The following is a 7,597-nucleotide window of genomic DNA, read 5'->3' on the forward strand; positions in this document are numbered from 1 at the left end:
AAAAAAAAAAAAAAAAAGATAAACATATTCTGTTACATCTTTATTTATTGACTTTATTAATTATCTATTAACTTGCTATTATGGAAGATGAGGATTTTGTACTCTTAATTCCGAGAATTACTTTTAGCTCCTCCTTTCTTTTCTTCTAGTATAGTGATATCTATTATTTGTTGTTGTTGTTAAATTTATATTCAGTGTTTAACTTAGGACTTTTATTCACTGCTAACTAGTAGTGTGTTATGATTACATTTTCTTTCCTGTGCAACTTTTTGTTCTTTCTGAAGTTGACAGATTTTCCACAGGACTGTAAGTGTTTTTTGTTTTCCATTTGTTCAACCATAATCAGGTATTCTCTTCTATTAGTACTATTTTCTTTTCCTCTTGAAGATAGGTCTTTTGGGGCCCTTTTCGTTTTCTTCTAGTCTGATTGGTTCCTGGCTAGATATGCTGCATGGCAGTCCTTCTGGGGCTTCCCTTTGCTTCTAGAAGATAGCAGAGGAGAATATCTTCTTGACCTTTGTAGACAAAGAACTGGTAAATAGGACACAAAAAGCATTATGCATAAAGGAAATAATTGATTAATTGGGCTACATTAATATTAGGAACTTCTGCCATCAAAACACACCAGACAGTCAGAGGGCAACCCACAGAGTGTAATACATACACCTGACAAAGTATATCCAGCGTATATAAATAACTCCTATATATCAAGTTCCAACAAACCCCGGACTATACCAAGGGTTGATAAGGATGTGAAGCACCTGGCTGCCTCTATCAGTCCATAGGTTCTGCCCTTTTTGAAGTGGCCAGTGATGTCCTAATTTAAAGAAGCCAGATCTTTTATGCTATTAATTTACTTGACCTCTCTAGTTTTTCATCTCACCCATTCTCTGGGTTTTTAAAATTACATTTGTCAATTCTCCTCTCTCCACTTCTTGTCAGTCTTATTTGCTGACTCTTCTTCCTCTGGTGAAGATACTGTGCTATTAGAGAGCCATTCTTGGTCCCCACTTCTATCGAGTCACTCAGGAAACTCATTCATGTCCCTGACTTCAGCTATCACAACCATTCTGCTGAGTCCCAAATCCAGATCTTAACTTAGTGCCCACATTTCCCTTGTGAGTTCTTACCCTTCATCTCCATCTCCTTGCTGGCCCCTTCTGAATGCCCTCTACTTTTATCAGCCCAACATGTCTCTAACCAAACTAATTAAATTTCTGCTCATAATTTTCTGCTACTGTCCTATATACATTCCCTCCCTACCCCATCCTCTCAAATAAGAATCTGTTATATTTGATGTGTCCTTTCCACTAGTCTTCCATTCTAATTTGTCAAAACCAAGTTTTTCATAATATTCCTCTCTCCCCACCCCCCACCCCCCAATATTCCCATTGAATACTCCAGCCAAACAAACACTTGCTCTTCACTGGACTCCTCTGAGACTTTTCAGATGATATTCTTTCTGCCCAGTATTATTACAGTAATACTGATCACTTTATGATTGTAAAGATACCTCTGATACCTCTAAGTCACAGTGATTCCCCTTTCACTGGGAACTGCCCCCGACACACAGGGCTGTCCCTACTGTTACCATGTCTGTAGGTGATATGGTTCTGCCCCCTGATGAATTCATGAGATGACATCTGACCCAAACAGGACAAGTGAAATTTGCTAGGGAATTGGGCATTTTGAACCCAGTTAGGAATAGGAATAGAACAGAAATTCGGAATGATTCGGAATAACTTATAAAGTTGAGGTCAGTACTGAATATGAAGTCACGTGCTTTTCAGGGAGTGGCTGACCCTCAGGCTGTGCTGGGCATCAGCATTAAATCCCACAAATCTTCCAGTTTAAGAAGAATAGAAATAGGCCATAGTCACATGTTCTAATTTCTAGTATTCCATGTTAAATATTTATATCCCTTAGGTTGTTTATTCCCTTAAATAACTCATAAAATATCCTTGATAATAAATATTGTTATTAATAGTTAGCATTTGTTGAGCGCAAAGTACCATAAATTATGCTAAGGGCTTTTTATTCATGATCATATTTAATTCTCACAATAACCTCAGGAGAGATTATTATCCTCATTTTACTGAGGCACATAGATGTTATTAAACCAATTTTCCTGCTCAAGGCCATACAGCTAAGTGGTGGAACTCATGTAGAGATACAGCTGAGTCCACAGTCTTAACCCACCACCCAGTGGTCCTCTCCCTGGCTATACGTTAGAATCACCTGGGACATGAGTCTCACGGAGTGAATCTGACTTACTAGGTCTGGAGAGTGGCCTGGCCATCTGTATTTTTAAAAAATTTCCCAAGTGATTCTCAGGGTAGCGCAAATTGGGAACTGTTTGCTCCAGTGTACTGCTTCCCAGAAGTAACCGATGTTTTAGAAGTAGCCACCTCACCTGCCCACACACTCCCTCAGCTCCACAAACCTCAGAAGGTTTCATTATATAATTTGATGTCTTAAACTTGAAATGTTGCTTTGAGTCATCCCTCTGCCACCAAGTGAGCCAGATTTGAAAATTATTGTACCAGCCTTTTTTATTTCCACAAATTAACACTAGATGGCAAACTACACATAGGGAATCATCTTACGTTAAGCATTTTTTATCTCTGAAATATTTGAATTTTTCCTTCAAATAACCTTATTAGCCAATATTTGAGTTTAATAACATAGTATTAAAACCAGGGGGATTTTTTTCATAAATTGAATTACTCTGTATTGTGGATCAACTCATATTCCCTTAAGCAGAACCATAGATACCCTAGATGTACACTATGGCCTTAATTTTAGTTATTTTTTCAACTTCAGCTTTAAAAAGGGGTTCATTAATTATAAACATATATAAAATGAAATATTCGTGAACACTTTTCTACCAATAGATTTTAATGTCCTGTCAAAAACTTGACTCATTAATTAAAACGTTTACTAATGCCCTGCTTACGTTTCCTAGGAAGTTTGTGGAAAGCCAGCCCTGCAAAGCTGGGGTCACTTAGACAATGTTATATGCCCACTTTTCCTAATGGCTCCCTCATTTTCTTGGAATACAGTTTAAATTCCTAAGTATGGATTAGAAAACCATTCAAGATCTGGCCTGACTCTCCTGTTTTCTCAACTTTTTCACTCCCAGCCCCACATATAACATATAGAGCTCAGACTAGATTTCTTTCATCTTTAGCAACGTATCTTCTTCTGTTTCATGAATGTTCACTACAAGCTGGGATTTGTTTGTTTCATAGCATTCTCTCCCACCTTCCATTTTGAAGCCCATCTCAACCCACCTTCACATGTTTAACTTCTACTTACATATTAGGTCTTAGCTTACATGTAACTTCCTCCAAGAAGCCTTCCCTGACCACTCAAGTATGGTTTTGTTTCCTCTCTTTAGAGTTCTGCATTTCCTCATTTACGTACTTAGCACACCATGTTATAATTACCTCTTTTGTGTCTGTAAAGACCTCAAACACCATGGAGGCATTCTTGGTTACTCTTGTATTCTCATCAGCTGTCTCAGTGCTTGGCAAATACCAAGTCCTCTACAGGTATTTACTGAACAAGTGAGTGAGGTCTCAATATCTAATAGCACCCTTATGCCATTTTGTACCCAGGTTTGAGAGCAGTAACTTTTATGCACACCTGCAAATAACAAATTGTCTAAAACCAGCTCAAATTGTCCCTTTCCTAGAAAAACAAAAGACCATCCCATCTAGTTATTGATTTATTTAAAAAACAAGACAAAACAAATCATCTAGAAAGCACCCCCAGAGTCTTATAGATTTACTTCAGATTCAAGGTGACAGAATGTGAGAAGTGGAAAATAAAATGGATGTCTCTTTTGCCACAAAATTGGAAGAAAAAAACTTTACATGATCATGCAAAATTTATGTGTATAGAGGATTTCACCACATTGATAACCTTTGATGATTTGGTTCCACTAAAAACAGACTTAGGTCTTCACAAAATTTCCGTAATAAGGAGGAGCTCGCTTCCTTCCTTCCTTCCCCCTCCCTCTGCTTCCTCCCTCAATCAGAATTCAAGCCCTGAGAATAATGTAATTTCTCAAGAATAAATTCTGAAGATAACTAGATAACATTTCTTCCAAACCAAAGGAGGCAGGAATATACAGTGGAGAATAGACGGTCTTTTCAATAAGTGGTGCTGGGAAAACTGAACAGCTACATGTAAAAGAATGAGATTAGAACATTCTCTAACACCATACACAAAAATGATCTCAAACTGGATTAAAGACCTAAATGTAAGACCAGATACTATAAAACTTCTAGATAAGCAGAACTCTCTTTGACATAAATCGAAGCAATATTTTTTTGGTTTTGTCTTCTCAAGTAAAGAAAATAAAAGCAAAAATAAACAAATGGGACCTAATTAAACTTAAAAGCTTTTGCACAGCAAAAGAAACCATGGACAAAATGAAAAGACAACCTACTGAATGGGAGAAGATATCTGCAAATGATACGATCGATAAGGGATTAATATCCAACATACATAAACAGTTCGTACAACTAAACATCAAAAAATCAAACAACCTGATTAAAAAATGGGTAGAAGGACTGAATAGACATGTTTCCAAAGAGGAAATGTAGATGGCCAACATGCGCATGAAAAGATTATCAACGTCACTAAGCATCAGGGAAATGCAAATCAAAACAACGAGATACCACCTCACACCTGTCAGAATGGCTATCATCAAAAAGAACACAAATGTTAGGGAGGATGTGGAGAAAAGGGAACATTCCTATACTGCTGGTGGGAATGCAAATTGATGCAGCCCCAGTGGAAAACAGTATTGAGGTTTCTCAAAAAACTAAAAATAGAACTGCCATTTGATCCAGCAATTCTACTCCTGGGTATATATCCAAGAAAAAACCCCAAAGACTAATTTGAAAAGATACAGACACCACCCCCGCTCTGTTCATAGAAGCATTATTTACAAATGCCAAGATAGGGAAGTGTCCATCAACAGATGAATGGATAGAGAAGAAATGGTATATATACACAATGGAATACTATTCAGCCATAAAAAAGAATAAACTTTTGCCATTTACAGCAACATGGATGGACTTGGAGGGCATTATGCTAAGTGAAATAAGTCAGACAGAGAAAGACAAATGCTGTATGATATCACTTATATGTGGAACCTAAAAATACAACAAACTAGTGAAGATAACAAAAAAGAAGCAGACTTACAGATATAGAGAACAAACTAGTTTACACCAGTGTGGGGGGGAGGGGCAATATACAGGGGGGAGTGGAAGGCACAAATTATTGGGTGTAAAATAGGCTGAAGTATGTATTGTGCAACACGGGAAATATAGCCAATATTTTGTAATAACTATAAATGGAGAGTAACCTTTAAAAATTGTATAAAAATAATTTTTAAAAAATTTTAGGGGCTTCCCTGGTGGTGCAGTGGTTGAGAGTCCGCCTGCTGACACAGGGGACATGGGTTCGTGCCCTGGTCCAGGAAGATCCCACATGCTACGGAGCAATGAAGGCCTAGCACAGCATTTGATGCAGCTGATTTTTTAATAAAGTAAATTTCCTTCATTGTGAAAAAAGAAAAAAAATGTAGGTAAACCTCAGTGCTAACATAGCCCTGAGACTTGTATGCTTTGCTGACATATTTACTAAGGGAGTCTTGATTTTTGACTTCGTATAAAGATAATAGTATTGAGTAGATATAAAATCCTTTTTAGTTCCTATCCTGGGTTAAGCAAAACTGGCAAAAATAAAGTTCCTGCAGAATGTTGGGTTTTTTTTTTTTGCCCTCTCTTTACCAAATCTCAATGTAATTACTTTCACATAACTATATGAAATTTATTTTGAAGGTTATTATAAACAACAGTCTGTGGGCTTCTAAAACTCATCTTAAATCCCTGTAAGAATGTTCATTGTATTTCTCAAGGTTCTCCTTGTCATTCCCTGGAAGAAATTTCTGTATGATCTTTATATATATATATAAAAGATTGTTCTCCTGAGAACTTGGATTGCTTTTATCTGAGAGATAAGTAGGAATGTGCTAAGATTATAAATTCCATGATCTTACCTCAGATCAGCAGAATTTGAAATTCTGTTGGTGGGGCCTTACTGATTCTAGTTTTATAAACTCTTCAGGTAACTCAGGTACTCAGAAAAGTGTGGGAATCCCTCTTATAGACAAGATTTATATAATTGACTAGATTTCTCTTCAAATTTGGCCACTGGCAAGCTGAAAGACACATTTATGGTGCACTGGTAGCAGGTGTGTAGATTATTGTATTATGCTTTTTAATTCTTTTCCTGTCTCCCTGTGTTCTCATCTTTGGTTTGTTTTTAATTTCTTCTTTCACCTCACTTCTAATTTAAATTCTTGTCATATTACATATTCACATATGCCATCTTAAATCCTTTTTGGAATATGACAAGAAACAGATATGTAGATAGCCACACAAATATATAAATAATTATTACACTCAGCTTCTGTCAAGAAAAATATTGCAGTTGGTACACAGATTAAGCACCCTTGGCTGATCTGGAGAAAGCTGCGTGCACGTGTGTGTGTGTGTGTGTGTGTGTGTGTGTGTGTGTGTGTGTGTGCATGCTTGTACGTACGCTCATGCTGAGAAATGGGAGAGGGGGTCATGCGTGTGCATTACAGAACTATTGTACATCTGTTTAAAAATCAGTAAATGATTTTTCAGTTTTTCTGTCAAAAAGCAACTATATTTCCTGATTGTTCTTCATTAAACTCATGGTACATGTACCAGCTAGAAAACTCACATCTGAAACAATGACATGGATGTTTTGCTGGGACTGACGCTTTCCCTCCATTGTGCCCTTTTTCGCTTGGCCCCAAACACTTCCATCTTAATCCCTGTCTTGTCTTCCATTACTTGCTAGCTAATTCCCATGAAGGCATTAAGTTATAGGCACTTTAGAGAGTGATTCTTAGAATTAGTAAAGGGGACCCACAGATTGTTTTCCTGTATTTCACTAAGGGAAAATACACTCTCTGCCTTTCTATCTTTACTACAACCACCAAGCCTTTGAGAATCACTACAGATGGGATTAAGCCTGGCAATTATACCACATGGGTAACTGTCTGCTTTATTTATCTGGATGACTGGTCATGTGTCTGCAGCTGAGAGAACCAGACGTTCCTCTCTCGTCTTACTCTCCTCAGTCATTCCCAGGAGGAAGCTCCAAGCTCTAGTGAGACCACAGTTTGAGACATATCAGCTAAATGACATCAGGGAGCCATTGGGGTGATGTGGCCTGACACCAGCTCTCTGTCTTAGAAACCAAACTGAGGGCTCTCAGGCGTCACTGTATTTGCTGGGTTTTCACTTTTTGCATATCTACTTATCACATGGCTCCATCTGTTCTGAAACATAAGTGACAGCTAGGCTTCACCATACCAAGATCAGCTTTATAATAATTGGGTCATGTTGGTTCAGCTGAAAACGCTAGAGTTTGATAAATCTAATTGGGAAATATTCTTCAGGGCTCTGTAGGTCAACACAATACTTGTCAAGCTGCTACTAAATTTTGAGATAAGTATTAAGCACAGGGATCCACCTAAAGACAA

The sequence above is a fragment of the Neophocaena asiaeorientalis genome, unplaced genomic scaffold (genome assembly GCF_003031525.2).
Source record: "Neophocaena asiaeorientalis asiaeorientalis breed wild unplaced genomic scaffold, Neophocaena_asiaeorientalis_V1.1 scaffold371, whole genome shotgun sequence".
In the NCBI taxonomy this organism is placed as follows: domain Eukaryota; kingdom Metazoa; phylum Chordata; class Mammalia; order Artiodactyla; family Phocoenidae; genus Neophocaena; species Neophocaena asiaeorientalis.